A 16,336-nucleotide genomic window follows, 5' to 3' on the forward strand; every position below is an offset into this window, starting at 1 on the left:
GGGTTTTGCTCTTTCCATGATCTCTCCTTGGCAACACTACTAGATTTAACAAATCGCTGCTAATTTGACAGGGAGCTGGTGATGACGTCTGGCTATCCTCTTGCCAAGAAGTTCTGGAGCAGCAGCGGGTAGGGACCACTATCCGTTCTCATGGGATGGAGCAGCCTCCTGCGACCATCTTCAGCCACTCATGGGCAACAGGTTTGTGCTGGTCCTCAAAGCGATGTCCCTCTTGGCCCCATTTGCCAATCCTGCCAAAGCTCAGGGACCACAAAAGAAAATGAGAACGCTGGAGTTGCGTCTAAAACTTATTCATTGCCTCTCCTCTGGAGGAAATTTTTGGCTTGTTCTGGCCACAGGACACTGGGATGTTCTCTTCCTTGTCCTGGTGACTTAGTGGCTTTACACCTGTAACCTCATCTGCATCCCCATCATCCCTGCTGGGGAGTATCTCTGTAAAATCCATCATGCTCAGAACTGCCTCCTGCCCCCTCTGCACCATGGGGTGTCCTGGGATGGGGCCTCCTGCTTCCCCTGTGCCAAAATGCTCCCTCACCCCTCTGGCATGGGGCAGGGGTGGCTCAGCACCTCATGGTTGGTGCTCGGCGCTGAAAGAGTTAAACAGATGGCTCTGTCATAGGGGCAGTTTCTCACTGCTGATCTATAAATAGAAGCTGGGTTTCTAATCTGCTTGCCAGGTTTCCACTCCCTGCCAGTTTTTTCCTGCTTTTTCCTGTGTGGAGGTGTCTTCAGCTGATGCTCTGCAGCCCCTCGGATGCTGCTGAGAGAGGCAGATGAGCAGCCGTGTTCCACTCACCGTCTATCGGTCCTCCTGTAAACTATACTGATTATAAACTAAAAAAAAGAAGAAAAAAGATAGAGAGGAGAGAAACAAAGCTGTCCCCTGGCGGGGGCTCCACGTCCCCCGGTCTGTGCTGTGAGACCCCAGTCCCCTGCATTTTCTCTCCCTGAGCCACATTGAGCCCGTGACAGTGAAACTCCATTCCAAGCACTGTGACCTGATGTTGAAGCCCTGACTCTGCTCCCTGCATGCAAACTTCCTGGCCATCAGCTGGAGAGGGAGCAGGGAGTGGGGCCTGGCAGCATTTTTGGGCTCCCAGCAGGTCTCCCATCTGCTGGCTTGCCCTGTGCCTTCATCCCCTGCCCTATCTCCTCCATCTCTCCAACAGCACTAACAGCTCCATCCCTGCCGAGCAACTCCCAGGCCATAAATCCTCGTGGAGAGCATGAGGACTTGCTGGAAGAAAGAGCCGGGGATTTGCAGACAAGGACTGTGAAGAAAGACCAGCTTCATGCTGGGACAAGGGAGATGTGGACATGTTGGAAGGTGGCCAAAGATCAGCGAGAACGTGATGACTCCCAGAAAGCTCAACTTGGGTTGGATAACGGGTGACAGAAGGGGCCCAAGGAGACGTGAGAGCAGCCCTCAAATATGCGAGAGGGGAATGCAGAGAGGGTGGACACCTCTTATCTTAGGATGGGTCACGAAGTCTTGGCATTAGCAAGAAAAACTTGGATGAGGAAAGCTTAACAGCCAGGGTAATAAAGTTGACTCGTCTCCAGACCTAATTTTGACAAAATTTTGATTTGATTTAGCATACAAAAGGGAAAGTAACTCTTGAAGAGTGAATGTGCCTGAGGGTGGATCCTTCTGTTGTCTTGACCTGATGCATATTATTCCACTTACCCTGAAAACTCAGCTTTGACAAGCTCATCTGTTGATGGACGAAGAGTGGGATCAGCCGGCACATTGGGCAGTTGGCAGCATGGCTCCTTCTGAGCATGGTGTCTGTGCAAGCCGGCTCAGGTGCACATCCTGGGCGACTTTCCCATGCGTCTGCCTTGAGCTTCACTGCAGCCAACACTTTGCAAGGCTGCTGACTCACAAAACCAGAAATATTCTGCCAAAAAATGTTGAGTTTGATAAAAGTGCTAATGGGACCCTGCTGGTTTCCCTGACAGCCTGGCTCCATGCCCTGTGTTTGGAGTAGCTGCTGGGAGGAAGGTTTGTCTTTGGAGCCAAAGGAACATGATGCTCATGGCTCACAGGGCAACGGCTTTGCTGTGGCTCTGGATTGGCTGCACCAAGCCAGGGCATCCTGGTAGCATCTGCAGCCACACGACCCCCAGCACCCCAACTTACAGCTGCCCTTAGTGCTTGCTGTGTCATGGGTTGGCTTCCAGGGAATGTGTCTTGTTTCAGACACCAAACTAACAATCTTTCCTCAAAATCTTCATTAATTTTATTTTTTTTTAGGAATGAAAATTCAGCCTCCTGGCCAGCTGCAGCTTTGCCTTTCAGGACTGTCCTAAGCTAAGGATACTGTGCTGCGGGCAGTTAAATAGGATGTCCTGATCTGCACTCCAGCTCCTCTCGCCCAGGGAGACAGGGAGCACCTACCCAGACTGACAGCTGCAGCAATTTAGTCTCTGTCTTGCAACAGCCCAGCTCTTCTGGCAAACAATAAGCAATAAATGGAGAGATTTATTTGCATTGTAGCACTAATCCAGGTAAGTGGAAATCCCTTGTTGCTTTTGCATCCCATTGACCCTGGAGCAGCAGCACCAGCACAGCCCAGCTCCTGGCAGACTCAGCCTGTGCTGTGCTCATCTGAGCCCTTTTGGGCACCCCAGAACTGGGACTGAAGGTTTGGCAGCCCTCTGCCTTGCTCAACTGTGCCCACTTGGCACTGTTGTGGATGCTCCTGGGGCCATAAAGGGCTCCTAGTGCCCTTTTTACCCAAAACCTGCACTGATAGCAGCGATTCCTCCTTTCTGGGGTCATTTTATTTGTGCTAACAAATTAAAAAATCTCCTCACTTATTATTCAATAAGAACAATGCAGAACAACCCCTTCCCAAAATGCTGTATGTGAAAGACGGGCTGTCTGGCTCAGAGGACGTGGGCTTCCCAGTGTAAAACTGCAAGGATACCTGGTTCTTTTCTTCATGCATTGTTTAGTCTTGCAGCTGCCTATTCCCATTGAAATATAAATTGCAAAATGCCCTGTCCATATTCCCTTGCATGTTCAATTGTTTCCTTGGCCAACGAGCATCCATCTGCCCCTGCAGGCTTGGAGGGAGGCACTACTCAGAGATCAGGACAACAGGACCTGCGGTGAAGGCTTGTCTGAGGCTTAAGGCTGTCCTCGTCTGGGATGCTGTGCCACTGAACAGGCTGTTTGCCCTGTGTCCAGCCATAAGCAATGTTTGGTTCCACTGCAGATGAGATTTTGGCATTCTCCAAACTCCCTTCCAGCATCTTCAGCATCTGTTTCAGTTGGGTCCCCTTTGTCCTGGGAGCACTTTTCCACGCAGATCAGTGCTGATGCTGCTTCTGCAACAAGTTCAGGCTGCCAGCCTCTGCTCCCAGCTTTAATTGCAGGGAAGACTATCTCCTCCTAGAATGCTGGTAAATGCTCTTGCCAGCCTGCTGCTTCCCTGGCCATGACCATGCAGCCTGGGCAAATATCAGTTTCATGGCTTTAGGGGTGTTTGCAAGAGTTTTGCTCTTGTTCAGTGCTCCCTGTCCACCAGTTCCCACCACTTCATGTTACAGCTCCCTGGTTTATACCTGGCTGCAGAGAGTCCCCACTGAAGGACAGAGGTGGGATCTGTCTCTGGAAGTTTAGTGCAGCTTTAGAAGTCCCTGGTGGTTTTCCTTTCCACTGAGCTTCTTCATTGCACTGAGCACAAGCTGCTCCTGTCAGCTGGGGGCTGAGAGCTAGGAGATGGTATCCTTCCCATCCTGATGCTGAGAGAACTCTGGGTCCCACTGTCTAATCCTAGGTGGTCAGCAGTAGGTGGTGGATGCAGAGTTTCCTCCTTGACAAATTCACACTAGTAGGAGCTGGGGGCAGGATAACCCCTTTCCCTCTGAAGAGCTGATAGCCCTTTCCTTCAGTGCCTGAAATCCAGCCTGTGCTAAGGATAAGCCAATGCTCAGAGCTGGTGGGAGCTCTGGCAAGCAATACCTGGAAGGGATCTCAGCTCATTCTCTGATGGCTCTGCAACCAGGGGAGAACACGGAGTCTTCAGGCAGTCCTCTGAGAGTGGTTAGTGTCACTGCAGATGTAAGGATATAAACTTCACAGCAATAGGTTTAGAAAAAAATCATTGCTTGGCTCTCACCATGCAGTGTGGGAGCCGGATTCCCCTCTCGCTTGCTCTGGGATGTTGCTGCAGATTGGAGCACTCCCTTGAGAGCAGTGCTGCTGGGATGTGGGGTTGTCCTCTCAGTAGCATTTTGCCCTGTGATTATTACCGGCATGTGGTTTCTCACTCGATTTCCTTCAGCATTTAGCAATCTCTGTGTTTTGGGTGAGTGCTAAACATTAACTTAGAAATGTACTTAATAACTCAGCAGTTCGTTTGGAGCCCAGTGTGAAGAAAGGGGATGCAGTCAACCCCTTCCCCAGTCCTGTTAAAGGTTTGGGGATGCCAAAGCAAGAGAGATGCCAAGTGCACACCTGTGTTCACTGAGCACACACCTCTGCTTGGCTGAAGACATTTCCAGGTATCCACCAAGTGTTGTTTTCAGCCATCAAACCCCTTTGATTTCCTTAATTAGCATATCTAGGAGGTCCTTGCTGACTGGGAAGCAGAGTGAAAAACCTTCTCAGCAGAAATCAAAGCCCTGGAGGGGACTGGTATGTACAGGAATGTCATTAACAACTAATCCCCTCTAATCCAAGATGACATCCTTATCACATGAGGGCATAAAATGTAATTAGACTTATATAGTGCTACCTCTGTAGCATTAAGCAAATATTAACCAATCCACCTTCCCAAATGCTCCTGTGCAGACAGCCCAGTTATCCTAGATGTGCAGATGGGGAAATCAAGGCACGAGATGGTGCACTAGCAGGGTCCCCTTCTGGAGAAAGCCATGCAGACCGTGCATCCAAAAATCCAAAATTACCTAAGCATTTATGATCACTGGGGGCATGTAGAACATCTTCCTTCAAAGCCCCTGCTATCAAGGGGATGACAAATCACTGCTGATTCCCTTCACTTCCAGGATCTCTCCACATCTATTATGTGTCTGCAGGGGATACAATGCATGTTCAAACATCGGCTTCCTCTATTGTTAAAATACATTTAAATGATATCCAAGGTTTGTTTTCTGACCTCACATACACCTCAGATTCACTCCACCTAATGGGTGTTGCAGAAGGCGCCTTTGCCGAGGAGCCTTGCTGCCCTCCCCTCAGCTCTCCAAGGTGAATTTGCCCCACGATGGGTAGTGCAACTGATGGTCCCTGCCTGCTTGCAGCGATGCCACTGGTCCTGGGACTAAAGCCACCGTGCAGACTTTGCTGCCTGAACTGAGGTCTCCATCGTCCGTTGGTGCCGAGGATACGTGCAGATGGACAGGGAGCTCTACCTCAGACAGCGCCTGCATAACGCCTTTCTCCAGGCAGTGGTATATATTTTTTATATTTAACAAAATATAGAGTCTTATCAACTTCAAACAGTGGAACCACTTCAGCAGCAGGGGATGCGGCCATTTTATCAATGTTGGTTATCATCTGGTGCCCTTGACCAAGAGCTTCCAAGGAGGAAGACGCGTAACAGCCACCAGGTTTCTCAAGGCCTTCTGATAAGGCTGCCAATGCTCTCTGGTTTAAAAACAGTTGGATGTATTTGAGTGTGAAGTATAAATACCTGGGCTCTAGCAGTCTCTAAAATCAGAGACCCATCAAAAAGCTACTGGCTTTTGAGGGACAGACAGTTTAATTTGCTCCTTTTTGGAGGGGACATGGCAGAGTCGCTCCCTTGACTGCAGGATGTTACCCTTGAAGATCTGTCATATCATACATGTATCAGATTGCCTGGGAAGAGCCACACAATGCAGGGTGAGGAGGGACAGGCACAGTGTCCCCTGGGTGTTCCCCAGCTCTGGGCCACCTGTCCCCACTGCGAGCTGCTCCTGCACCCTGCAGGAACCGGTCAGTGAATGCATTGTTTTATTTTCTCCTGGGACATTGGGAGTGAATGAAACAGAGCAGTGAAGATTAGAGCTCACAGGTTTGTTTGCTTTATTAACAATGTCCCAGACTTACTGCAATAGAAAAGAAGATGCTGTCTGCAGAAAGCCTCAGCAGGCTTTTCCAGGCACAAGGAGGAATGGAACACCATCAAGGCAAAGCACTGTTGAAGTGGTTCATGGAAAGCTGTTTTGCCACTGGTGTCTTTGGAGTTGACATCAGGTTATATCTTCAGTGGTACCCATATCTCGCTGTGCTGAGGGTAGGATGTGCCCCCAGTCCTCCTTTGGCTTCTTCCCTCCCTGCTCCCTTTGCTGCATTGGCACCACTGTTTCTATGGCCACACTGGGACTCAGATCCAGGGACCGATCCAGATAAGAAACAAACTGAGGACCAAAAAAAAGCCACTTTTTTTTTTTTCTAATGGAAAAAGACTAGTTCCCAGGGGAAACTGCTCACTTCCTGGCACTGCTGGTGCAGGTAAGGGGAGATGTGAGGCATGTCCTGTGGTGAGCGGAAAGGGACATGCGGGAGGCAACACTCCTGCCTGGGCAGGTCTGTGTCACCCCAGCTCCTACTGTGGGTCATCTCAGTTGCTGAGAAGTTAATGCCAGAGCAGGTTTCTGCCTGCTGAGGAGTTGCTGCTATCTCTGCCTAGGATGGGCACTAAAACCCTATGCTTTAGAGCTTGTCTTTTGTTCATACAGCAGTTGAAACCCACAAATGCCCAAATATTAACACGTTGCAGAGTAGGGAGCAATTTTTGCCCTCTTAGGCAGCTCACCTGACAATGCTTTGCTGGCTTTATAATGGTGCTTGTGAACTGCTGTGTGACTTGGCCAACTTGTCCTCTAAAAGCCATTGAAAATGTTTGCTTTCCTTGCCGGAGGGGCCCTGGCTCCAGAGTTGCTGGGTTTCCTCCCTCTGCTTCTGGAGTTCGGGCTGCCCAGATTTAATCATGTATTGAAAAATTCCATAATAGCTTCCGACCTCAATGAATAGCATATTCAATGCTACTGGAAGGCTCTTGCATTATCTAGTTCAACATTTTTCAATGTTTGTTTGTTGGCTTTTTTTGTTGTGTGGGTTTTTTTTGTTTTTTTTTTTTTTCTTTATTTCCAGTAGGGATAGGAATCCCCTTTAAGTCAGATGTATAACCAACTGGCTGCTCGATGCAATCACTTTCCACAGACCTTTTAGGAGCAGCCTGGGCCATTGCAGGTTCTCTGGGTCACTGGCTGTAATCTGCTATAGTGTGACCTTCTATCCAGAAGCAGCCATAGGATTGCACCTGCAATCGCTGGCTTCTAAATCACCATAGGAGATGCTGCAGAAGAACACCCCTGGTCACGATTATCCAGGCAAAGTTGGGCTGAAATGGTGCTGGCAAAAATGTGTCCTCAGGGTGGATCAGGAAAACAAGGGATGGCCTGCAGCAAAGGACAACCTGCAGAGTCTAAACCATGGCTTTAGACCATTGAAGGTGTGATAGCAGGAGGATAAAGGTTGAGACTGGAGCCTTGAGGCACTCAAGAAGGAGAGAAAAAGCAGTGAGTCAACTCTGATGGCCCAGAGAGCTGGAGTGGAATGGACAGAAAATAGAAGGTAGTTGCTGTCAGCTCTAGATTCAAAAAACACATCCCAAAGCAGTGAGAGGTCACGAGCCATGGAAGGACCCAGGATGAGGAATACAGAGTCATGACCCTTGTGCTCTGTGTCACTGCGAGGGATCTTGAGCAGACGCTGGACACACACGTCTTGGTGCCTGGGTGAAGGAGAGATGCTCATTTCCTGGTTGTGAGTATGTGGGTACAAGGGTGTGAGTGAAAGTGAGTTTGCTTTTGAAATAAAATCCCCTTCCCCACCTCCAAAGTCTCATCTTGAGACTCTGTCATCATTAACCAACGGGTACTGCCTACCATCTCCTTGGCAGATGGACCTCCATGAGTAAGGCTGATGCTCTCTGTCCCTCCCCATGTCCTGTGGTCCTACTTGGTTGTATTAAATCACTCATTTTTGCCTCTGAGCTAGGAGATTCGGCATCTCTCAGGTATGTATCACCCAGGCAATCTTTGTATCTTCTGTATAGTTAATTAGATTTTAAATTTTTCCAAATGTTATTAGAATTGTGGTAATAAAATTATTAATACTTAAGACTGAGAGGTCTGGCTAAGAAATTACCTTTACTAAAAGTCCATTTCTTGTGACCAAAAGGTGACAGTCTGTGATTGTTCCCAACTCCCCTCTGCTGAGCTGGCATAACACCAGGTGAGCCACTCCAACAGGCCCACCAAGAGCCATCTCCCTCTGTTGTCTTGCTATTTACTGTTTGATTCATTAGCTTTGGGCAATTAGCAAGCTACTTAAGGAGTCCATCCCTCTCCTTTTGTAAATATTATTACAATATGGGGTTTCTTCTGAAATCCCCTATGGATTCCAAGTCACACTGAATGCTGGCACCAATAGTACAGACCATTCTTCAACACAGTTTATGCTTGGATTAGCTGGATTAAAAATATGTAATTTTACTTACTGCTAAGGTTAGAAAAGTCCAAACAAGAAGAACTCAGGAATTATTTTTAAATGTATTTCAAAAGCACAGGTGGTGAGTATAACGACAAAATCAAAATGCCAGGTGCACTAAAGAAACAGAGACTATTGAAAAGCAGCTATCAAGACTAGATGTAAATCTAACTGCCTGACACTACCAAGTAGATTATGTCACTTTGATTTTATTCTATTTATTCACAATAATTTTAATGGTGCTGTCTCTCGTAATAATCTTGGTGATTGCTGCTGCTCACACCAGGTGTTATGAGGGGGACGCTGCTGGATGGGGTCAGCTTCCCGTTCAGTGTTACTGCCTCCCTTCTGTTTGTGTTACAAAAAGTCCCTTCCCAAGAGATATTTATAAACGCTGATCAAGTTTCTTAACCTTGTTTTGATAAATGAAAACAGATGTTTGGCAGGATTAATCTGATTCATCCCCAGTGTTTACAGACAGTGGAATCTCACTGGCACAGTCCAGGGAGTCTAAGACACTGTGTGTCCTATCTTAAACAGATGTTTACATTAGGTCATTAAGAATGGCAGACCGACACCTTGTAAACACCTAAAACTGTGCAACCTTATCCTCCTTCACCTTCACACTGAGCCCTGGGGAACACCACTTGTGACTGTCCTCCAACTGGATTTAACTCCATTTACCACTACTCCTTGGGCCTGGCCATCCATGTAAGGATGATTGTAAAGAAGATAGTTTGTGTATTAGACTTTTTGATCTCAGTTAATTGATTGCCAATTTATCTAAGGTAGTTAATAGGTTTGGAGAAGCTGATGGGATGTCTGTCTCAGGATGCAACTATTTCTGTCATCCCTTCCTCAAGCTGAAACTAAATATTGGTTAATTGGCACTGATTGATTAAAGTAGAGCAACGGAAAACATCCTCTGAAAGTCCGATGCTTGTCCTTACTATGAAATATGGGAGTGCTTCTAGCTTGAGATAAAATCGTGTTGAAGACTATGGTTTCTGCTTGCATAATGACCCTTGGCTATATCCTCAGTATCTGTTGTCTCTCTTGTCCAACAGCTGTTCTGCAATCAAACATAAAGGAGAGAAGAAGTAGGTGTTTTTCTGCCATGGTATACCAAGTGTTACTGAATACCATGCATCTGAACTGCTGCTGACAATGCCTATCTACATCATGAGAAAACTTAAGGCAATGGTCTCTGGAGGGTTTTGCAGTGAGGTTAGTTACTTCACTATGAAAACAAACCAGCAAGCCTTGGTTTGGGAGTGAGGATGTAGCAGCTCTGCACTTTGGTCACTTGGATTGTCTTATCTGGGGATATTCATTACGGTTCATGCCCTCAGACTGCCATCCCACCCCATTCTGGGAAGTCTTTATGAATGCCACAGAGGTACCTCAGCAGTCAGGTGATCTGTTTCTTAAAGAGATACGAAATATGTGCCGATTTGAAAACAACAGTGTCTTAAACCACAAGTACAGCTGCCATGGGTTGTGTTGAAATGAGCTAAAATTGTCAGGTTTTCTACTATCTCATTAAATTTATTGTATATACAGGTCAAGGTACCTCACTGCTGCTACAGAAAGATAAAGAGTCTGATCCTTCCTCTACCTACACGGTTTTTACATTTGTGTAATCCCATTAATCTTTGTCAAACAATTCTTAAGTTCACCCCCATACGCATAAGAAGAAAGTGAAGTCACAGACTTCAGTACAGCATATCTCACCTTGACAGAAATGGCCCCTCCCTGGTCTAACTGTGTGGCTGTGAAGGAGAGCCAGACTGTACAGGATGGGATCCATAACCTTGGGATTTACTTACAGATCTGTCCCTGTCTAGGCGATGGGATATCAGTTTGCCTTTTAGTTTCCTCACCTGTAAGGTGAGACCACTGGCTCCTTACCTGATGCTGATAGGACATTTGCATGTGTAAGCTGCATCCACACTGTGTACTATTGTGCGATGTTAGTACTTAACTTGCTCCACAGGACTTGCAGACACAAGAGGCGACACCTCGTGCAAGCAGGAAATCTGGGATATTGAGGGGAGAAAGGAATAACAAGGAAATAAATGCATTTGTAACTAGCCAGTAGGGATGATGCTCCACTCACCTTACCTTGCCGGGGACTTCAGAGGCTTTTTATTAGACTTTGGAATTGCTGTGCCGACATCATATCAAAAGTCTTAAATTAGATTTATAAAAACTAAGGGAATAGCATATTATTAGAATAATTGTACAAATTACTGTCATTGCAGAAGTGCTTTTATGTGTAGATATACCAGTTGGGAACAATTACAGTCAGATTACATGCAGTTAATACAAGAAAACCACACTCTCTTTTCCAATTTATCTTCTTGGTTATGACTTTGTTGCATGAATCATCTAATTATAGCATTTCTATAAGAAAAATCTCATTTGATGGAAGAGAGCTTTGAAGCGAAGATCAAATATTATAATAATAATTCTCATTGTTTTCTCATATTTTGAGTTTTTACAAGTCATAGTATTTGTGAAAGACTAGCGGTCTTGTGAGCTGTACAAAGAGTTCTCTGAGGGACTATTGAAAGGCATTTTGAGTATCTGAAGGGTTTTAAAATGTTTTCCTTTCAAGGAATTTAAACTGTCTCTAAAGTGTTTGAGAAGAGATGAAAGGCTCTGTAATGCACTTCTTCATGCTTTGTGCTGTCCTATAACAGATAAATGCCCTGAGGTGGAGCATTTCAGATCTTTCTACATGTTCAACTGTGTCTAATTATTACCCTGGACTCATTTCACATTTGAGTAGTTTACATTGGAGAGGATGAGTCTGCTTGTCAGTGTTGCTTTTCCAAGCTGAAATTATAATACCTTTCCTCCAGAGTTAAACACTTTTTAGAGGGCTTTTGCTTAGAAGTCTCATTGAGGCAGGAGAGCACATGCAGTAGAGCAGCAGATAGACCTTTCGCCGTGACTGTCTTCAGAAGCTGGGAAGCTGCAGACATCCTATATGTGCTTGGGCACCACCTGTGTGGTGAGACCTGGACACTGCCTTGAGCATGAACAGGATTGTGGGGCCTGTACACAGGAACTCCTGTGTAAGGACCACAGTATCCTTTGTGGCTGGATTTCATAGACTTGATGAAATGTTAGTGGGAAGGGACCTCTGGTTATCTTTAATCTAACTGTCTGTTGTTCCAGTGTTCCAGATCCCTAGTAAAGAAGGTTTTCCTGCTGTTCAGTCTAATCTCCAAGTCATAGTTTGCGGACATTGCTTCAATCTCTTTGCTGCCGAGAAGGATTTGGCTCTACAATCTTTTTAGCTGCCATTGCATAGCTTGTGAGCTGCTCTTAGGTCCTGTCTTAACTTCATCATCATTACTCAGCAAGCCTGATGTCCTCAAGCTGTCCTCACAGGAAAAGTGCTTTAGGGCCTGAGTGTTTCAGCAGTCACCTGCTGGATCTTGTCCAGTTTCACCACATCCGTCTTGAACTGGAGGGTCTGCCAGGTGCACTTTCGCTAACATCGACAAGAAGGGATGATAACTTCACTTGATTTCCTGCATTACAAGTAGTTTGCCTTATTTGTAGCAAGGAACTGTTGTCCCATATTTAAAGTCTTTCAAGATAACCCGTGCATCCTTCTCAGTAGGGCTGCTCTCCAACCAGTTGATTCCCAGCCTGAACTGGCCCACGGGGTTATTCCAGCTCCATGCAGTACTTCGTATGTCTCTGCTAAACTTCATGAGGTTTCTGTCGACCTCAAATTTCCCAAGGTCCTGCTGGATTGAAGCACTGGTGTTCAGCATGCACACAGCCCCACCTAATTTAGTGTCTGCAAATCTGCAGAGTTCCTTCTGCCTTCTGTTCAGGCTTTTCAGACTTCCTTTTCATGAAGAGAGAGGACACAGCCTTGGTCTGTGGGATCTATGGACTAGATATCTTCTGGCACCTCTTCCTGCACTTTCACACTCCAGCCTCTCTGGCGAAGCTGGTTTAAGCAGTTCCTGCTGCAGCCTGGCCTCTGGTTGCTCCATCCCTCCTTTTCCACTCTCTGGTTGTGCTGACACCGGCGTTTGGGGCAGGGTGGCAAACCAGGCTGGTGGGTAGATGTGGGATACAAGCAACCATCAAGATATTTTTATCGCAGCTACAATTTTTTTGCCATGAAGAGAAATCTTCCGTAGACAACAGAGCTGTGAGCAAAGCTGGCCGGATTTTGGCCCTGGGTGACAATGCTTTGCCTTGGGCCACCGTTCCCCACAAAGTACTGGGCAGTGATGATCCTCCTTGTTCTGCCAGCCTACTGTGTGTGAGGACACGACTTTATTTACATGATTTTATTTATGCTCTTCCCATCCAGGACAGAGGAGGCTGCGAGGAGCTGGCAGCATGCTCGGTGACCTCAGGCAGAGGGACTGTTACTAACCCAAGGCGCGTAGTGGGCACAGCTGTTTGCAGTCAGTGTCTGCTGCTGGCCAAAAAGTGCATGCGTTCTTTTGTTGTTATTCTTTCTTTTTTTTTTTTCTTTTTCAAGCCATGTGCTGCTTTCCTAGTAGCACTGTCGGTGGCGGAGGCCTCTCTTGCAGCAACGTAAACACAGCTACTGTGTGTGCTCCATCCCAGAGAGTGCCGGTCCCTGTAATTGTTCACAATGAGACAGCCAATGCCAACAGATATATAATGAGCATTTTTAACGTGCTATTGTGTCATCCAATCATTGATCATCCTCATTGTGTAAATATTTTTTGTTTCCACAACAAAATGACTTTGAAAGAAATATTCACAAGGAAGGGGGGAAAAAAAAAAAAAAAAAAAGTTTGGTTCTGCTGATAAAATCAGAACAGTCAAAATGATTAATATGGTATTGGGGAAAGCTTGCAAACAAGGTGTAATTTCTGTGGCAAAAAGACCTCATGGATTCATCACTGCTTGGTTGTGCCTGGAAATTCAATGGCAGCTGGAAATTTGATGGTGACCTCTGATAAAAGGAAAATGGTGAGGGTTTTAATGAATGACTTGAATTAGAAAATAAATAAGCCAATCTGCGTGGTATTATTCCTGATATTTGTTTTGCTATTAAGTTCAGTTAATGTGGTTCTTATTGTGTCATGAAGATTGTGTTGACAGCACATCACAACAGATGAGCACTGCTGGCTGTTTGGCTGTTGGGGAAGGGGCTACGTTGCCTTAGACACACAGGGCAGAACAGGGAGCTGACTGTAATAGGAAGGCATATGGAAGCCTTTGGCCAGGCAATGTCAGAGATCTTGAAGATAAAAAGGGTCCCAGCGAGCATCTTTGTTCTCTGTCAAACTGGCCACAGGACCTAAATGAAATCCTTTCTGTTCAACTTCTCTTTTCTTAGGAGAAAAATTTACTCTTTATTTACATCTAGAAAATGGTGAATGGGGGCTTTAACCACAAACTTTGGGAAAGTTGCACTCATGGTTGATTACTTTCCTGGTTAAATTAGGCAATCTGTTCTTAGCCTTGGATTATTGATTTGCAGTGTTTATTCACTGCCTCTCACGTCTTTGCTGTGTGGTTCAGGAGCATTTGTCATGAGATGCTGATTTCCCATGTGAGTATTTATAGATGGGATGATTCACCTGCTAATCTTCCTCTGGGTAAACTCAAACTAGCCTCCTCGTTTCTTTCACTATAAGGCATATTTTCAAGACCTTTCTCATTCTCAGTTTTTTCCAGTTCTGCGTCATTCTTCTTGGTTGGAACACCAAGACTATATTCATACTCTTGGTGGTAGCCATTGCCCCAGACTACTGGCACCAGCTATGCCTCGAGGTGCTCTTCAGTAGAGGGCAATTGGAACCCATCTATCCTGGCTTCCATCTGAAAAGTGGACCTGGACAGGATGGATGAGGACACATCAGGGGTCAGTGGGCTACCAAGGAGAGCCTGCACTTGCCACTGGGAGCTGTCCCAAATCCCGTCAAAAGTAAAACAATGGTTTTCCAGCTTTTAGAACAATAAGGGCTCTATAAAAGCTGTTCCTGAGCAGCCTGTTCTAGTGGGATGTCCCTGCCCATGGCACGGGGGTTGGAACTAGATGATCTTTAAGGTCCCCTCCAACCCTAACGATTCTGTGATTCTGTGATTCCTTTCTTCATTCAGAACACTGCAGTTGATTAAGACCTTGAGTTTTCAGTCCTTTCCGGTGCCTTCAGTATTTTCCAGGAAATGTAGAGCAAATTAACCAGTCACAGTATGGCCACTTTTCTTGTTTATCTTGCAGGGCCTCTTTAAATATAGCTCCCCACAAGGATCCCCAAGTCAGAGGCTGGAAACCCATGAGCTAAAATACACAGAAGCAACACAAGAGACACCATGCTGACTTTTTTTCTTAAAAGCATATTCAGTGCTTGCTTGGCCATGTCAGTCTCTACAACTCATTTCAGATCCCTGCAGTTCATCCAGACGGGCTGTAACTCTATGGCACGTGCATCAGGGGAGACCTGGAGTAATCCCTGAATAACCTTGTCTAATGCCACAATAAGCAGATGGTAGCTTTTGGAAGCTCTTCAGTACAGTATTCTACCTTCATCCTTCACCTAAGTTTACTTTGGGCTTCATGGACACAAAATTGCTTATCTGATGTAGAAGTTATTGTTAGACCTTTCAGAGGCAATTCAGATGTTTGTAGTGGAAGTTATAAAGGTATAAAGATATGTAGTTTCCTTTGAATTTTGTGGGACTTAAGTGCTTAATTACTTTATCAGTCTGAATTTTTTTACTCAGCCATCTCTGTGGTGTTATAGGACTCCCATGCTCACATCCCGTTACCTTCTTGGCTAATGGAAACACCTTTTTTTTTAGGAGAAAAAGGGCATAGAAAACATGAATGTATCTCAGCCACTTCAGTGCAAAGTCTATTAGGTTGGCTCTGAGCACTGAGAAGTTGATGCAAACCTCTTGACTCTCCAGCAAAGCAGTTGAAGGGCACCCGTTTTCCACTTAGTGCTTAGCTAAAGGGATTGTAATGACCAGCGAAGAAGAAACTTTTGAGGCAATAATATCTTAAACTGAAAGTGCACATATTAATGCTTGAAGGTTTTGTGAGTTTTTTTTTTCTTGTGTGATGTTTTTTTCTTTTTTTTTTTTTTTTAATCTAGAGGATTTACATACTTAAAAATGTTCTTCCTCTTGATGCCATCTTGAACTCACTGGCATGGTACTTTTGTGCCCAAGCACAAATGTCCACAGGAAAATATACTTATTTTTAAAATATTTTTTCACACAAAAAATATCCCAAGGTCCCTTCATAGCATTAACTCAAGTAGAAAATCCATCAAACTAAATAGTCATTCAATCCCTTTTGATCATATGAGCAAAGATTTTACTGTGGCCAAATGAACAAGCATCTAAAAAGAGAGATGAAGAGCAATCAGCACAGCAGAGGGAAAGAAATTACTTTCATCTGGGATGGAGTAGGAGAGCAAAGGGAGGTTTGGGTGAGAAAGCTGCAGTGGAGAAGATTTCTTCACTGAAGAAGGCTGTGTTAGGGAAAGGGGAAGGACAAACGCTGGGTGATCAAGAGAGCCCCAGAGGGGAGTGGATGAGGACTTGGTCTGTATGATGTGGTGGATTTTGAAGATCAGGAGAAGGCATTTAATGCTGTCATGCAAACTTCCATGCTGGGGGAAGAGCAGGAGTTAGAACAGAAGAGGGCTGAGATTACTTTCAGGAGAGGTAGGAAAAAACCAAAGATGTCTTTTTTTTTTTTTTTTTTATCAGATTTGGCTAGGAAGGAGATGGGAGGCACAGGAAATTCAGAAGACAGAACTGCTGGTGGAGTTT

This window comes from Cuculus canorus, chromosome 6 (assembly GCF_017976375.1).
Source record: "Cuculus canorus isolate bCucCan1 chromosome 6, bCucCan1.pri, whole genome shotgun sequence".
Classification (NCBI taxonomy): Eukaryota; Metazoa; Chordata; class Aves; order Cuculiformes; family Cuculidae; genus Cuculus; species Cuculus canorus.